Genomic DNA, 16,354 nt, shown 5'->3' on the forward strand with positions numbered 1-16,354 from the left:
TTACGCAGACGAAACGAGCATATTTCTAGCTTTAGAGAATATAGGCGAGTTGATCGAACAAGCAAATGACGGACTAGACAAACTTGATAAATGTACACGAAAGAACGCATTACAGATAAATAGCTCCAAAACGAAAGTAGTCATCTTTAGAGGAAAAAACAAAAAAAAAAGCCACAATAACAAGAGATATATGTTTTCAGCGTATTACCCTAGAAATAGTGCCATCGATTATAACGTTAGGCGTTATTATAAATCAAAAACTGTCATGGGCCGACCATGTAACCTATCTTGGTAGCAAACTTTCGCAGATAATAGGCATTGTTTACAAAAAATGTGAGGGGCTACCGCCGAACGTGGCGATCCTAATCTATCAGTCTTTATTGTATTCTCGTCTAAACTACTGTCACTTAGTCTGGGCCACCACGGCACAAGAAAACCTACACAAATTACACGTCCTACAAAAGAGGTTCTTACGCGAGATTCTTACGCGTAAACCTTCTTCGATGGCACACAACAACCGAACTTTCTGCTAAGCACAAAATTGTGGCAGTAATTAAATTATATGAGTATCGTCTGTGTCATTCCTTCAAGCGCAAATATAGTACATTTCTACTTCGTAAGATTGCTCTGCTAGAGCCGCGAAAACATATAAGCAGAACAAGAAATGCAGATATATGGAACGTTCAAACATACAGAACAACTTATGGCATGCAAACCATGAAAAACAAGCTTCCGCGACTGCTCCATAGCTTCGCAGCTAAAAACACACCTTTTTAAACATTGACAAATTGAGAGTTATAATTTTTTCTCTCATAATTTATGTTATCTCTTTGTTCGTGATTTATGTGCTTTAAAAGTGTACTTCCTTTAAATATGTCTTCCCTTTTTGTTTTTGTGTTTTTTTAATACGTCTTCTCTTTTTGTTTTTTGTTTTTTTTAAATATACAAACCATTGCAGCTTTTTATTCCCACTTTTTGTTGCACTGTGCATCTTTTTTTCTTCTTTTCTTCTTCGTTTTGTTTGACTTTTCCGTAGTGGGTTGTAACATGGCTTAGAAATGTTAACCCAGTGTTCCTGTGTATTGGTGTTATGTACATTTGGTTGTATTTTTCTCTTCTTGATCCTTGCTGTTCGCTAAGTTAGGGGTCAGCATTTACAGTCAAGCTGTTTTTTGGAGCTTTTATTGGAGCTTTTTTTTTGAGCTTTTGCAGCTTTTACTGCGGGCCCCTGTCATCATGTGCACAAGTATTATGAAATAAACTGATTATTATTATTATTATTATATTGCCGTTGTTTTTGTTGTATTACTGTCAAACTTTGTTGCTCTGCTTGTTTTGTGGTCTTTACAATAAGAAGAGCAACAAAGGTATCTTCTTTTTTTATCTTTTTACCTGTACCCAGGCTCCGCCTGTGCTTTATTTCTGTCATTTTCTCTGACACACTAGGTTCATCTTGGCAGTGCTCTTTTTCTTCACTTATCGTCCTGACGTGTGCACTGACTTCACCGATCTTGTTCTTGTTTCTGGTTATTCGTGTATTGTGCTGATACTGCGACTGTAATTATCATAGAATTTTTCTTTTTCTGCCGTTTTTATCATTAAAAGTTGCCATATTCACTTCATGCGTCCATTTGAAACTGAAAATGTACGCTTCCCAGATCTTGTAAAAACTTTCTTCTTTTCACTCACCCTTCCGTATAGTTACGCTTATTGTAAGATGTCTTCTTGCAATTGACCAGACATTACAGCTTCTATTGATTGTGTAATGTTGTCTAAAATTACACTGTGGTATTTTTATTCTTTTTTGAAGTTGTAGTTTCTTCTTATTTTTTGCTCACTCACTGTTCATTTGCCAGCTGTTGATGTATTTCATTGCTGTCTTATACCTATTCTGTGCGCCAGCACGAATTGAGTGTGTAAAGTCGGTTGGATAGCACTATTTTATTTCTAATCTTCTTTGCGTTTTTGTAGTTTTTTTTGCTCACTGAGTGTTTATTAGCAAATTGTTGATGTACTACAGTGCTGCATTTTCCCCTCTGAGTGCTCCAGCACGAAGGCCTCCGCTGGTCCTGGGCACTATAATAAACATTGATTGATTTATTGATTGATTACTGTCAAACTTCGTTGCTCTGCCTGTCGTGTGGCCTTTACGACAGGCAGAGCAACATAGGCATGTTCTTTTTTATTTTTTTTACCTGTACCCAGCTTCGCCTGTGCTTTATTACTGTCATTTTCACTACTTCAATTTGTGTGTGTGTCTTGTCGCTTGTTTGTTTCTTGCTATGTTTCTTGTATTTTGTTTTTATGTAACTATCCGTGCGCCAGCACTCAGGCCTCTGGCTGTTCCTGGGCACGTAAATAAACATGATCGATTGATTGATTGATTGATAATCTTATTATATAATCTTATGACCGTATCTTGCCGTTGTTTTTGTTGTATTACTGTCAAACTTTGTTGCTCTGCTTGTTGTGTGGTCTTTACAATAAGCAGAGCAACAAAGGTATCTTCTTTTCTTATCTTTTTACCTGTACCCAGGATCCGCCTGTGCTTTATTTCTGTCATTTTCACTACTTCAATTTGTGTGTCTTGTCACTTGTTTTTTTCTTGCAATATGTTTCTTGTATTTTGTTTTTATGTAACTATCCGTGCGCCAGCACTCAGGCCTCTGGCTGTTCCTGGGCACGTAAATAAAGATGATTGATTATTATTATTATTATTATTAATATTATTATTCTCGTGTTCTCGTGTTCTTCAGTTATTTTCCGCATGTTTATGTTGTTTTCACAGAGTCTGTTCTCATTTGTTCATATATGTTGTTAGTGCTGCGTGCGTAATCGTTGTATGTACTATGCTACACTTGTGTAGTCAACTCTTCATACATATGTTTAAGTGGCCCGGGCGAACCAAATGTTATAGAAAAAAATGTTTCTATAACTTATCAGTTTATGTGAATAGTTACAAACATTTCCTGTACTTTGTTTCATACGTTTTTGTGTAATTGATGCTTCAGCCGATTGCTATGGTCATTGTACGCTGTGTTTGTGCAATGTACCATAACTTCGTATAATGTAGTTTGGATGCCACTTTTAATTTTTTCTCTGTGGTATTTCATTCACCCACATTTTTTCCTGGTTTTATATGTGTCAGCCGCTGATGTATTTCAATGCGGCATTTTTTTTTCTCAGTGCGCCAGCACCAAGGCTTCGGCTGTTCCTGGGCACTATAATAAAGGTTGATTGATTGATTGATTGATTGATTATTATATTTTTATTATTTTTTTGTCGTCTTACTCTCAAAATTTGTTCTCTGCTTGTTGTGTGTTCATTACAATAAGCTGAGCCACAAAGGCGTCTTTTTTCTTTTTTCCTGTACCCAGGCTCCGCCTGTGCTTTATTTCTGTCATTTTCGCTACTTCAATCTGTGTGTGTCTTGTCGCTTGTTTGTTTCTTGCAATATGTTTCTTGTATTTTGTTTTCATGTAACTATCCGTGCGCCAGCACTCAGGCCTCTGGCTGTTCCTGGACACGCAAATAAACATGATTGATTGATTGATTGATTGATTGATTGATTGATTGATTATTATTATTATTATCTCAAGGAGAGATATTGCTATGTAAGTGTTAACGGTCAAACATCATTTAGGTACCAAGCAACCACCAGTACTATTTGATTCTTCTCTGACTTTCTCTTCCCACGTTACACAAATTACCAGACGCTTTCTTCGATGTGTCAGTGCTGTTTGCAGGTATTCTAGAGAGTTTAAAGGTCCTGTTCCTTTCTTAAAGTTGTATTCGACTCTCCGCTTACCTCTTCTCGAATACGGTCTGTTGTTTGGAATGGAATTTGCAAGTCCAACACTGACCGTATCGAAAGGGTTCAAAATAAATTCCTATCAATCTTTAAGCACCGTTTCTGTCATTTGCAAGCAGACACAAACGGCAGGATGTCTTCTCTGAAAAGTATTCCTCCCCTTTGGTGTCGACGAAGGCGAGGTGATATTATCTTTCTTTATAAACTTCTTCATGGTAATATTTTGTGCGATGATTTGGGTACACCTATCAATGTCAACTTGCCAAACAAACTTTTCAGTAAATTTCCAGCTTTCAGACCAGTTGCTTTAAATAGCCGACGCTCGTCCATCTGCAGAATACAATGTGCATATAATGAATATTCCGTTCGTCTTGATACGTTCTAGAGCACTTTTACTTTGTTCTCTAATGAGTTGAAAACTGTTGTAGCTTAAGTCCTTTTGTCATTACAAATTTATGTACTGTATTTATTATATGCAAACTGTGCTCTTGCTTGTTTTTAACTTTTCCCTGTTTTGTGTTGCTTGAATATCTGTACGTTTTAGTGTCAGTGTTGCTAACGCTGAAGCTTTTTTCTTTTTTTTTTGATTTTTGAACTTCCTAACATTTTGTTAGAAAACCTTGGTGTTATACGTGTACTCTATGTCATGTTCATTCAATATTTGCTTGTATAGTTCCTATTTTTCACGCCTCTTGAACGTTTCGCTGGCCGAGTGTCATGGCTTGCAACACTAGGCCTGTCTTTTCTTTTTTAACCTTTTGTTCTTATTTTTCCTTTTTTTGCTTTATTGTTTCTGTCATACATATTGTTTTTGTGTGTTGTCTTGTCTTGATTTTAGTGTTTTTTTGTTTTGCATGGTGTACCAGCACCAAGAACCTAGGGTTGTTCCTGGGCAACGAAAATAAAGGTTGATTGATTGATTGATTGATTGATTAATATTATATTACTATTATGGAAGCTACGCGCGAATTTGGGCTGAAACCTATGTTTCAGTGCTGCGCCGACGACAAACACTCCGGGAGCTCGCGGACGCACATACAGCACAAGGCAACTGTAAGACGAAGTGCTCGCGCGACAGTGTACCCATACGTTCGTGTACCGAGCTGCAGAGACAGTGGGCTCGTGAGCGGCGCCAACGTTCACGCCCAGGGAATGGCACGTGAATATTACAGCAAATTTCCGACTTGAGCCGCCAGAGAGCGAGAATGCCGCTGCCCCTGGAATTCTTGAAATGGGGCACCAGCGCCCCAGGCGGCAGCAGGGCGGCCATGCGTTATGCAAAGCTGACCGGACCTTCATGAAATTCAAATGCGAGCGGGCACCCGTCGCTGGCAGTGAAACGGCTCGGGGGTTCCCGCACGCAATGCGACCACAGGCGCACTGCATGAAGGCTGTGAAATTCCGCGTGTCGCCACCCCGTGTACGGGGCTGCTTTATCATTGGCGCTGCGTGCTGCCGCTGTTGTGTTTCTCCTCCTGAGGGCGGCCACCGCGTGGACATTGTGGCAGAGTTGGGCGACCGGATCGGCTGCCACTGCGCCGCTCTCCGGTTTATGCATGCACGGTCCGTGCCGGCCGCCGTTGGTGAAGCGAATACTCTTATGCTGCCAAGCGCCCGCGTTTCGAACCAAGTATTAACTGTGAGTGCGGTTGTGGCCTTGAGCGACTGCAAATTAGCGCGCGCTATCCGCAGCCCAGAAGGAAATATTGGCCGCGTATCCGCTGGCTTCACTGCAAATGTCGTCGAAAGGCGGTAATCTCCTGCCGCACCTGCCACCTAACTCTTTCTTCGCTCTGCGCTCCCACACCTGATGCTCTTCCTGTCCCATCGAGCTCCTCTCGCTACGAATTGAATGGAGGTTTGCCTAATCGCATTCAGTTTTACCGCCTTCGCACTGCCCGCACGCCGTCATTGGGATGGAGCGCACCTTTTCTTAGTCTTTTGTTTCTTGTTGTGTCTAAACATGACGAGCGGGAGGTCTGCTCGTTTCTTGATTGCTTTTATGTCACACGTGTTGGGCCATTTCGAGGGCCATTTTTTTTTTCACGAGTATGTTTTCCAGGACGCAGTCCTTTGTCGCCCGTCTCTGGGCTGAGCAGCGTCGTGACCGAGCGATCGATGGGAAGACCAACGAGTGAAAGAAAAAGGGAACGATGGGAAGACCGATGAGTGAAAGAAAGCAAAGAAGGAGAGTGTCGACAAATTGCGAGGGGAGGGCGGCTCTTCGTGGCGGCGCGAGCCAGCGCTCTCCGGAAGTGTGCGTATGGGTAGAGGGGGGGACCCGCTGTGCCCGCACGAGGCGCTCGACGGCGCGACGTTTGGCGAAAACGTGAGGGGGGCGTGCGCGTGTCTATGATGTGCGTTGCATGAGGCGCAGTTCGCGGTTCCTTCATGAGACGCACTTCGCACCCCCGACGCAGAGGCTCATCATCGCTGCCGCCGAGAGAACGCACGAGTGAGTGCTGCCTCAGCCCACTGCTGCTGCGCCCAAATATCGCATTATCGCATTAAGGAGTAGCGTAATCGGCAGCCAATTTTTTTTCACTTCCCTTAGAAACAACCCCAACGCCTGTTCTTGACTAAAAGAACGCGGCAACTACCGGTAAGGTACTTGTATTTTAGTTCAAATTTGCCCGAGGCTTTCTTTGCGCTAAACATTACAGGCATGTATAACTAGCGCCAGCAGTTTTTGTTTGGAACAGTTTAGCTAGTTAATTTTAGCATATCGCTCCAACTTTTCACCGGAAGGCTGCACAGACGGACCGAAGGACGGGCGGAGGGACCGAGAGAGTCTGTCTGTTTGTCTGTCTGTCTGTCTATCTGTCTGTCTGTCTGTCTGTCTGTCTGTCTGTCTGTCTGTCTGTCTGTCTGTCTGTCTGTCTGTCTGTCTGTCTGTCTGTCTGTCTGTCTGTCTGTCCGTTCGGCCGTCCCTCGAGTCAGCCACACGACCAAAGTTGAAAGAATTGTTTAGCGATACGTTTATATCGGTGAAACATTTCCAATGCAATAAATCTAGAATTACGTTCCATATTTGTCAACATTATTTGGTTTATTTGGTGAATACGTGAGTAAAAAACTTGGATTTACAGTGTTTTTTTATGAAAAGTAGATCTACGATCATTTTTAGAGAGAGCAAATTAAAAAAAAAATCTTGCACCCCTCCATCTAACGGTGCTGATGGTTGAACGCGAAGCTTTGTCGTGATGGATTCTTTGGTTGGCCAATCCCCCACTGCGAGCACGTTTTACTCTAGAGGTACCCGCCAATTCTTTTTGGAATACCCAGAGCAACTGTCGGGTGGGCACCCCGTAAGTCTGGGTTTGGGGTGTACGGGTTAATAGGTGCCTGCTGCTTGGCACTCGCTTCGGCGGTGTCGGAAGGGAGCGATCGGACGGATGCCGGCTTCGTAATGCGAGGGAGCCGGGCTCGATCCCGGCCACTGGAGCCGTTTTCCCTTTCACTTCGCCCACGATCATTCATCATTGTCAGGGAAAATTGGCTTTCCTGCCGGGCTGATTGGTGTACAACGGAGTCAGTTAGGACGCTGAAGCTTCTCTTTAAAGTGCGCAGAGAGCGATGTTTTAACCACACAATACGAACAAGGCTTGCGCCCGAGTATCGCGCTTGCGGCTGCGTCCCCAATAGATGGTGGGCTAGCAGGGCGAACACGACGAAATCGAACTCAGACCGAGGCGGGAGGGGCACAGAGGTGGGCGGATGAGGCACGAGAGGCAGTCAGCAGGCAGGGGCGGCAGAGGACAGCCGTCTTTTCACGACGTTTGCAGCGACACCAGCAGATATGCGGCCAATATTTTGTAGGCATGGCTTTTGTTAATGCTGATCATGTTTACTGAGTTAAGGCTGCCTTGTCCTTCACAAGGACGGCGATGTTGTTAATGCACGCGTCAGGTTCTTAAGGGCGGTAGCGTAAGGTGCAGACATACGTCACCCAAATGTTTGTTGAGGTGTCACTGGTGTTAAAAAGGCTAGTTGTATTTGTGACCGCCACATCCGGAGAAAACATTCGCCACTACGATGTCTGTTCGCCGCAAAAGGCACCGAAACAATCTGATAATTTACTACGCCAACCAACGATTATGTTTTCAACTGAACGGTGGGATCATGCAGGATAAATACTGGCCATGAGATAGCGCTGCTACCAGGTAACCACGAAAAAGGAGACATGTGGAATCAACAGAGAGGCGGAAGATGCATTTTTTATCATCCTCCTTGTATTTGTGGTCCACGACGACGCTTACAGCCGAGCAGCCTCGCAACGTTGTTCTCAATGCATGAAAACAGGTCACCAGGGGCGAATAGGGCGCTTCTGCAATGCGAAAAACGTTTAATACGTAGTGCCGGTGGAGGCGGCGGCTCGGTGCCGCCGATTCTCTGCCGCGTTGCACTGCAAAAGCCAGGGGAAAGCTGTAACCGCTTGAGAATATTCGCCACCTAAGCTGCTTGCACAGCGGAAGTGTACAAGAGTGAGAGAGAGTGAGTGCTTGTTCGAGTGAGGGAAGTTGCTGCAGGAGTTGAGAATAAGCAGTGAAGCCATGGGGATCGATAATCGGACAGTAAACGAGCAGGGCCCAAGGAACGAGAAAGAGAACGGACTACGTGCAGTGCTGGGACCCCTTTCTGAGAGAAGGCAATGTACACGGCGCACCTTGCTCTAAAGTAGAAGCAAGAGCAAGGAACACATAACCTGGTCACTGCGGAGTACAGTGGCGCAAGGTAGATTGAAGATTAGATAACAGATTACCTTGTGTGAACCCTCAATGACCAACGGTTATCTTGCTTTCGCATTACATGCCCTGTACACACCCATTTCTCTCTTTTCTTGTCCCTCAATGTTACACCGATAAGCTTCCATTCCATTTCTCACTGAGGTGTCCTCAATTTAAGTTGAACCCTTTTAGGGAGCCTCAAGATTTCTGCCCCGTAAGAGAGAGAGAGAGAAAACTTTTATTTGCACCCGTCTAAAATGACGAGGGAGAGGGCGTTAGCCTAGACCCCCGTCAGAGTCCTTCAATGCTTTACTCTGCCCCCGTTCATCCCCTAACCGTCGGCCGGAATCCCTTGAGATTCGGCGGCGGTCAGGGCGAGACCGATGACTTTGCGTTGCTCGTCTGCTTTATGGTTGAGTAATAAGATCTCACAAGATTCCACATTTCTGTTCGGGTCGTTATAGAAAGGGCATGTCCAGACCACGTGGTCTAGGTCCGCAATGCTATTGCTGTGAGTGCATTTAGGAGTAAAGATTTCCGGAAGCCATTTGCTGTACAGTTGAGGGTTTGGAAACACCCCGGTTTGCCATTTCCTCCACATAACTTCCTCCTTTTTGCTGAGCTGTTTATCCGCCGCTGAATAAATCTTGCGACCGAGCTTATCATGAGAAATTATTTCCTTAAATGTTCTGAGTTCGTCACGTGAAGGAAGGGGTTCCTCGCGTGGAGGCGGTGAGTCAGCTGCAATCGACCGGCTGGCAGCTGTCATACACTTTCTTCTTCAGGAACAATGGTAGGCTGCCATTCATTATCTGAGAATGCCTGCCGAATGCACTCCACCTCATTCGTATCCTTCTAATTACCTCTGCCTCATGGTTGAGATCTGGGGTCACAACTTGGCCTAAGTAGATATATTCGCTTACCACTTCCACTGCCTCCCCACGTATCTCAGACCGTTGTGCTCTCCCAAGCTATTGAGCATTACTTTAGATTTCCGCGTATTAATTTTAAGGCCCGCAGTTCTACTCAGCTTGTCCAGTGGGGTAAGCATGGTTTGCAATTCGTCCCCCGAGTTACTTAGCAAGACAACGTCATCAGCAAATCTGAGGTTACTGAGGTATTTTCCATTAACTCTTACGCCCACCTGTTCCCAGTCTAATGTTCTGAATACCTCTTGAAAACCTGCTGTGAATAACATCGGAGAGACTGTGTCTCCTTGTCTGGCGCCCTTCCTTACAGGTATAGTACTGCTCTCCTTAAGGAGGACGATGGTAGTTGTGGATTTAATGTAGATAACCTCTAGTATTTTAAAGTAAGGATCGTCTACAGCCTGATTCCGCAATGAGTGAATGACTGCTGAGGTTTCGATCGAGCCAAATGCTTTATCATAATTTATGAAGGCTATATTCAGGGTATGAGTATTGAAGATTAATTGGTGAGGAGGCCTTTGCCCTGCAGTGGGCGTATATAGGCTTGTGATGATGATGATACTCCGCGCACTTATCTATCACCTGACTGATAGTGTGAATATGCTCTATTGTTAAATACCCTTTACGAAACATTTCTTGTTCATTAGGTTGACTGAAATTCAAGGAGGCAGAAATTCTGTTAGCGATTACTTTGGTAAGTAGACGATTGACAGTAAGCTGATCGGCCTGTGATTTTTCAGGTCCTCTATGTCACCTTTTTCATGGATTAGAATGATGTTCGCGTTCTTCCAAGATTCCGGTACACTCGCGGTCATTAGGCATTGTGTATACAGGCTTGAAAGTTTTTCTAGTATAATTTGCCCGCTATTCTTCAAGAGGTCTGTTGTTATCTGATTCTCACCAGCTGCTTTGCCCCCTTGCTTTTCATTTAAAGCCTTCTTTACTTCTGTCGTTACTGGTGGGATGTCTATCTCTTCTGAACTACTTCCTCGTTCGGTATTAGCCTGGATGTCGCGGCTACGGTACAGATCTCTATAGAACTCCTCGGCTACTATGACTATTTTATCCCTTTGTGGGATGACTTTGCCTTGCTTGTCTTTAAGTGCATACATCTGATTTTTCCCCATGCCTAGACGCCTCTCCACTGCTTTCAGGCTGCCTCCGTTCTGTACAGCATGGCCTATCCTCTCTATAATATACTTGCGTATGTCAGCTGTCTTACGCTTATTAACTTCGAAAGCTCCGCTAGTTCTGAGGTGGCGATCGTCATGCTTTGCTGTTTCCCAATTAAATCTTTGGTTTCCTGAAAAACGTTACCGGTATCCTGTCTAGCTATCGTACCTCCATCTTCTACTGCACCTTGCACACTCTACTGCACTTGAATATGAATGACGTATAGGAAAGACTGTTCTAAACTAGAACTGCCACCATGACTCTGTCGCTCTATTGAACCGGCCAGCCAAGAAACTGGTTAAATAGTACTTGATTATGGATTACCTATTGGCAAGGCCGTTTTAAACTAGAACTGGTGCCATGACTCTGTCACTTTATTTAACTTGCCGGCGAAGAAACGGATGAAATAGTACTTGAATATTTATTCCTATAGGCAAGGCCGTTTTAAACTAGAACTGGTGCTATGACTCGGTCACTCTATTCCACCAACCGGCCAAGAAGCGTGTGAAATAGTACTTGAATATAGCTTACCTATAGGCACGACCGTACTAAACTAGAACCGGCACCATGACTCTGTCACTGTATTAAACCGGCCGGCCAAGATACGAGTGAAATAGTACTTGAATATGGATTACCTATAGGCAAGACCGTTTTATACTAGAACTGGTGCCATGACTTGTTACCTATAGGCAAGACCGTTTTAAACTAGAACTGGCTCCATTACTTGTACATACCCGCGTTATTATTCACCGCAAAGGAAACAAGCTGCGGCATACATGAGGCAGAATACAAACACACAACGCCTTGAGAGAGTCCGGAAAGGTGCAAGAAAGAAGCGAACACAAAAACAGAAGACGTTGGCTCGAGCTGCTCCGACAAACAGAACTGAGAGGCCAAACCAGATGGCACACAAGTGTTGCGAACGTCCAGAAACTGCGTCGAACTGAGGGTCGGGAGAGGCAGACTGTCGTCTTTCGACGACATTTGTAGGCACGCAAGCAGGTACGCGGCCGCTATCTTCACGAGTCACGGAAGGCCGCCAAGCTTCTCGCCTTTGTGTCGATCCTTTAATGCGCAACTATTGAATGGCCTGCTGAGCGAAAAAGCCGGCTTCGGCGTCTGCGCTCACGAAACGGCTTCTCGAGAAGCGTTCTACAGCACGAAGAACAACACAGCACAACGCGTTCCATAGCGCGATCTTCACCTAGGAAATACCGAGAGGCGGACCGGAGATGAAGGGGGCAGAGGAACGCAGCGGAGGAGGCTGCCAAACTGCGAGATTCACCTAGTGTCGCGTTACAGGGCGGCAGGACGAAGAGTTCAGGCTCATCGCAAAGCAAATTGTCCCAAGCGAAAGGATTACAAAGCACTTCGGCAACGCTAAGAGGAACTCAGGCGTCTCAGGCGTTCGACTGGGCACGCATGCTTTCGCATTCGCAGCGCATAAGACCCCCCTTTGTTTAGTGGCCCCGTTTAGAAGATTCGCGTTCAGTGCGCACGAAGGCCGCCAATCGAGGGTGCCCGCCATCACAAGACGATATTATTCCACGGGGGCGTCAAACGCGAATCGGCAGGCGTCGTGGCTTTTGAGGAGCGTCGGCTGCGGCCGTGCATACCGAAGCGACGTTCTCCCACTGGAGCGCTGCCGTTTACATTCACTCTTGTGAAACGAGTTTTAAATTTGACGCGCGAGTGTTCGAACCCGTGAGATTCACGTCGCAGCTGTGTGAAGATGGGTGGTGAAAGTGGCCTCAACGCAGAGGCAGAGGTCAGGTGCGCCAGTCTCACGGCGGAGTAATCTATGTAACTGGAGTAGGCTGAAAAAGTGGAATATTTATACAAGCGATTATATTGTATAAACAGTCAGAGAAAAATCAGATACATAATGACGACAGAAATGAGAAAAAAATCCTGGGGTCATTAAACTTTGCATAAATTATTGGGGGCATACGCCTGGCGACATTTATTTGCAGCTTCTTCACTGCTACATGGCATCTTTCTTCGCTTTCATTTCTTTGTGTTTTGGCGCGACTTACCTCTGCCGGCTTCTTTCCTGCTACACCGTGCGCGCGCCTCTTCCTCCGCTTTTCTTTGTTCGTATTGTGGCGCTAATTGCGTCAGCAAGCGGGCTGGTGCACTCTACAGCTTCTCTGGAATCACAGCTCCGCGCGGTTTGCGCGCACCCGTTCTGCTCACTGCAGTCGCGTTCACGCACTACGCGGCACGGGCTACTCTACAAGTTTTACATGCCCAATTCATAGTTTTGTCTATTTCGTTAAAGGGCCCGTTTTACCTAAAAGCTCCCGATTTCTTGTTAATTTTAAGTGTGTGTGTGCGTAACGAAGAAAGGGACAACAACGCCAAGAATTTTTGTTCCACCGCTGCTAATGTGAGCAGCTGATAGCACAGACGTTAAATCTTGGCTATTTCCTAGCCCCCTCCACAGATCTATTTACGATGGTTTACCCGGCCAAGATGTCCTTAAGCGAGTTTGCAAAATGCAGTACGCTATATTGCTATACGCTATATTGTTCTGGGATGTGCTTCACCAGACACCCCAAAAATACTCCGAATTAACACCCCACAATGTGCGGTACCTTGTAGTTCTCTGCAGTGATTTGCCTCATGACCTATTTTTTCTGATGGCTCCACACAGTGTATCGAAAACGCGCACGTTAGATGGCGACGCCGAGCCGATGGTATCGTCCAAGTTACAATTTAGTCAAATCATAATTAAGCTAAAAGGATATTATGACCACTATGATGTGCAGACCGTTGTTCAAAAAGCATCGCGTCACGTGTGTTTTATTCATTTATTTAATCTTTACGGCAGTGACTATTTTCTTAAGCGGACAACAACAACAACCACAACGACAAGAACGATCACTACAACGACAAGAACGTCGACGACAACGACAGCAATAACGCCGCTTTTTCACAGAGTGGGGCACTTGAGGCTTTGCCTAAAAAAAGCCCTGCATTGTAATCATCCCCATCTGGCGTAGCAAGCACTGCCACTAGCAGAGCTGACCTCTCCAGCCCACATTAAAGAGTGTTCTCTCTCTCTCTCTCTCTCTCTCTCTCTCTCTCTCTCTCTCTCTCTCTCTCTCTCTCTCTCTCTCTCTCTCTCTCTCTCTCTCTCTCTCTCTCTTTCTCTCTCTCTCTCTGTCTCTCTGTCACGCGAAATCCCGATTCACCCCTGCTTCCTGTGCACATGGCTGCTCCGGTTTTCGCGCTCAGATAGATACTCCGAGCTAGTTACCGTTTATTTTTGTTTTTATTGTGGCGTTTCGGAATATAGAGAATTCAGCCGTGCGATTGAAGGAGCTTAGTGCCATTATTTTTGCCGTCGTAGGGGGCCAGTGGCTCAATGAAACGAACCCGGCAGTGAAAACGGCAGAGACGGGCGATGCATAAAGGGGGCGGGCGAGTAAGGCGCGATAGATTGCAAGGTAAGCAATATCAGTGAAGGGTTCATACCCAACTTTCTCGCTCAAAATTCCGACCTTTCAGGAACCCAGTAAAACCACTTCAAGAAAGTGATATTTGGCATAAAGCAAGAAGTCAACGTGAAGATGAAAATACTAATAGAATTTTCGAGGATTCTGAATACTTTGTGTGTAATTCGCTGTCAAATCTTACTCCCCATGTATTTCTATGGGACAGTTTCCATGGCTCAGGAACCTAGTCACCCAACGTGCGAGACTTGAAACTGCGCACAAAGCACGTTTACACCTCCAATTTTAGCTGCGCAAGGGAAGTTTACATTTCGCTAAATAACTACAGAGTAATCACTGTTCAAAGGACTGCCATGAGCGGGAAAGCTGCACATGGAAAAACAATGCTTTAGTGGCGTGGCCTAGATTTCTTGGGAAAGGGGATGAATAAGCTCTGCGAAATATGATGAACAGGCCCGTGGAGAACGTGTCATTGACAAAACTTTAGAACCTTGGAAGTTCCGACAAGTGCCTCCATACGCGCGTCCGAAGGTAGATCGTGTGCAGCGCGATTTGGTTAAAGTTTACTCTCGATGCGTTGTTATAGGCATTTTATCATGGACGCTGTCTATTTATTTAGTTGTTTTTGCTATAAAAATCATTCGGGAGGGTTATGCAGCCATCGGCTCGGTTGTTTCCACGGCTTTTCTGGCGTTAAGGGAAAGTTGATTTGTGTTCCCCAAAGGAAACGTATTTTTGGGCTGTGCTATGCGATGCCTCGCTACAGCTGTAAAATAATATACGCAATGATAAACTAACCTTAAAATTTCACTAGTTCATTACAGCCATCGGTACGAAGAATTAGTATATGAAATTTGTGGACAAACCACAACTGTATTAATAATGCGGCTTTGTTTTATTTAAACCCATTCAGCTGGCTCCAGGAGTTACATTCAGTACAGAGACGATAAGATGGAGTGGCAGTTCTATAAAGTTCCCGCACAGCAACCGTCTGAAGCCGAACGAATGTATAATGCACCAGGATGGAGGAAATGACGTCGGTGCTGTTTATGTACAAATGGCAGCACGCGAAGTCATCGATAAGCAGACGTGAGGCAGTGCCGACCAACGCGCAGAGAACAGTTTTTACCGTGCGACTTAGAGTAACCGATGTGTGGAATAAGTTCATAAACAACCACTTGCTTAAACTGGTTCTGACGCGTGATGCGGCAAAACGTAGCTTGGACCGCCAAAAATGTCTGGGAACCAAGAAGGACGACGCACGGCTGTGTGCAGTCGCGTCTCGTGATCGCGTTTACCTTTTTTCGCCGTACTTTGCACGGGTCCCGCTCGAGCGATCTATCGTCTCAAACAGGTTACCCCAGGTTGCAATCATCAACCAATGCATGCACCAGCTCCATAGCCAATCATTCTAGAAGGTGCTCGTGTAATGGGTGGCTGGCCACGTCAATATTCCGTGCTATGAACGGACGGACTTTTTGGCCCGTAGTTCGCTCGCTCCATCATTACCCGTGCTACTCCCAAGTGACCCTTGGGCCACACGAACGACCCAGGGGTCCTTGAAGAAAAAGAACTTCTTTGGCCGGGCCTTTCAGTTTGAATACGTGGTTTGAAGGGGAAAGACTAGCAATTATAGAAGACTTTACTACTACGCCGTGCTTGCAGCTCCTTCTTTCTCTTTGTTCTTTTTCTGCGAGTTACTCCGACGGGCGGACAGACCGCCCTGCACGCTGCAGCTTCGCCAGCCCGCCATTACGTTCTACGCACGTCTTGATGTCGCGGCGCATTCATCAAGGTAATTCCTGCTGCATTTTGCCAGTGTGCCGGGTTAGCGCACTTGACTGCTGCTCTGGCAACCCGTGCTCAAAGCACACGTGATGCCAATTTATTGCGCTGGCCGGCCGGTAAATCAGCTTTTTATCATGGTGGGCAGCAGGCAAAATGAGCGAGAGTAGTTCGCACGCGCAACATGTTCCGCCAGTGCAGCAGTCGTTTTCTAGGCTGCTCCCGCAAGCATAGCAAAACCCCGTTCCGCCGATGATCAGTCGGCTATCTTAATTGCCGTCAACAAGACGTACGCGAAATCACTGTAACAACCCGCCAATGAAAATGCCGGCAACACAGGTTTAGTTACAGAAAGGGTTACACAAATAGCATGCCTCCGCCTTTACAACTGGCTTCCTCTTAGTAGTGGGGCTATTGAGGAGAAGCACCCTATGGCGGAGGCCATCGTAGAAGAAAGATGTCATCAAGACA

The 16,354-nt window shown here is 45.5% G+C and overlaps 1 protein-coding gene across 2 annotated transcripts in view; it reads left to right on the top strand.

Moving 5' to 3' along the window:
* The window catches only part of LOC144170858 (neural cell adhesion molecule 1-like), an 871,116-nt gene that overhangs the window by 386,162 nt on the left and 468,600 nt on the right, over positions 1-16,354 (top strand). The gene's annotated exons all lie outside the window — the stretch shown is intronic.

This window comes from Haemaphysalis longicornis, unplaced genomic scaffold (assembly GCF_048455015.1).
Source record: "Haemaphysalis longicornis isolate Haplotype H1 unplaced genomic scaffold, Haemaphysalis longicornis Haplotype H1 scaffold_2, whole genome shotgun sequence".
Classification (NCBI taxonomy): domain Eukaryota; kingdom Metazoa; phylum Arthropoda; class Arachnida; order Ixodida; family Ixodidae; genus Haemaphysalis; species Haemaphysalis longicornis.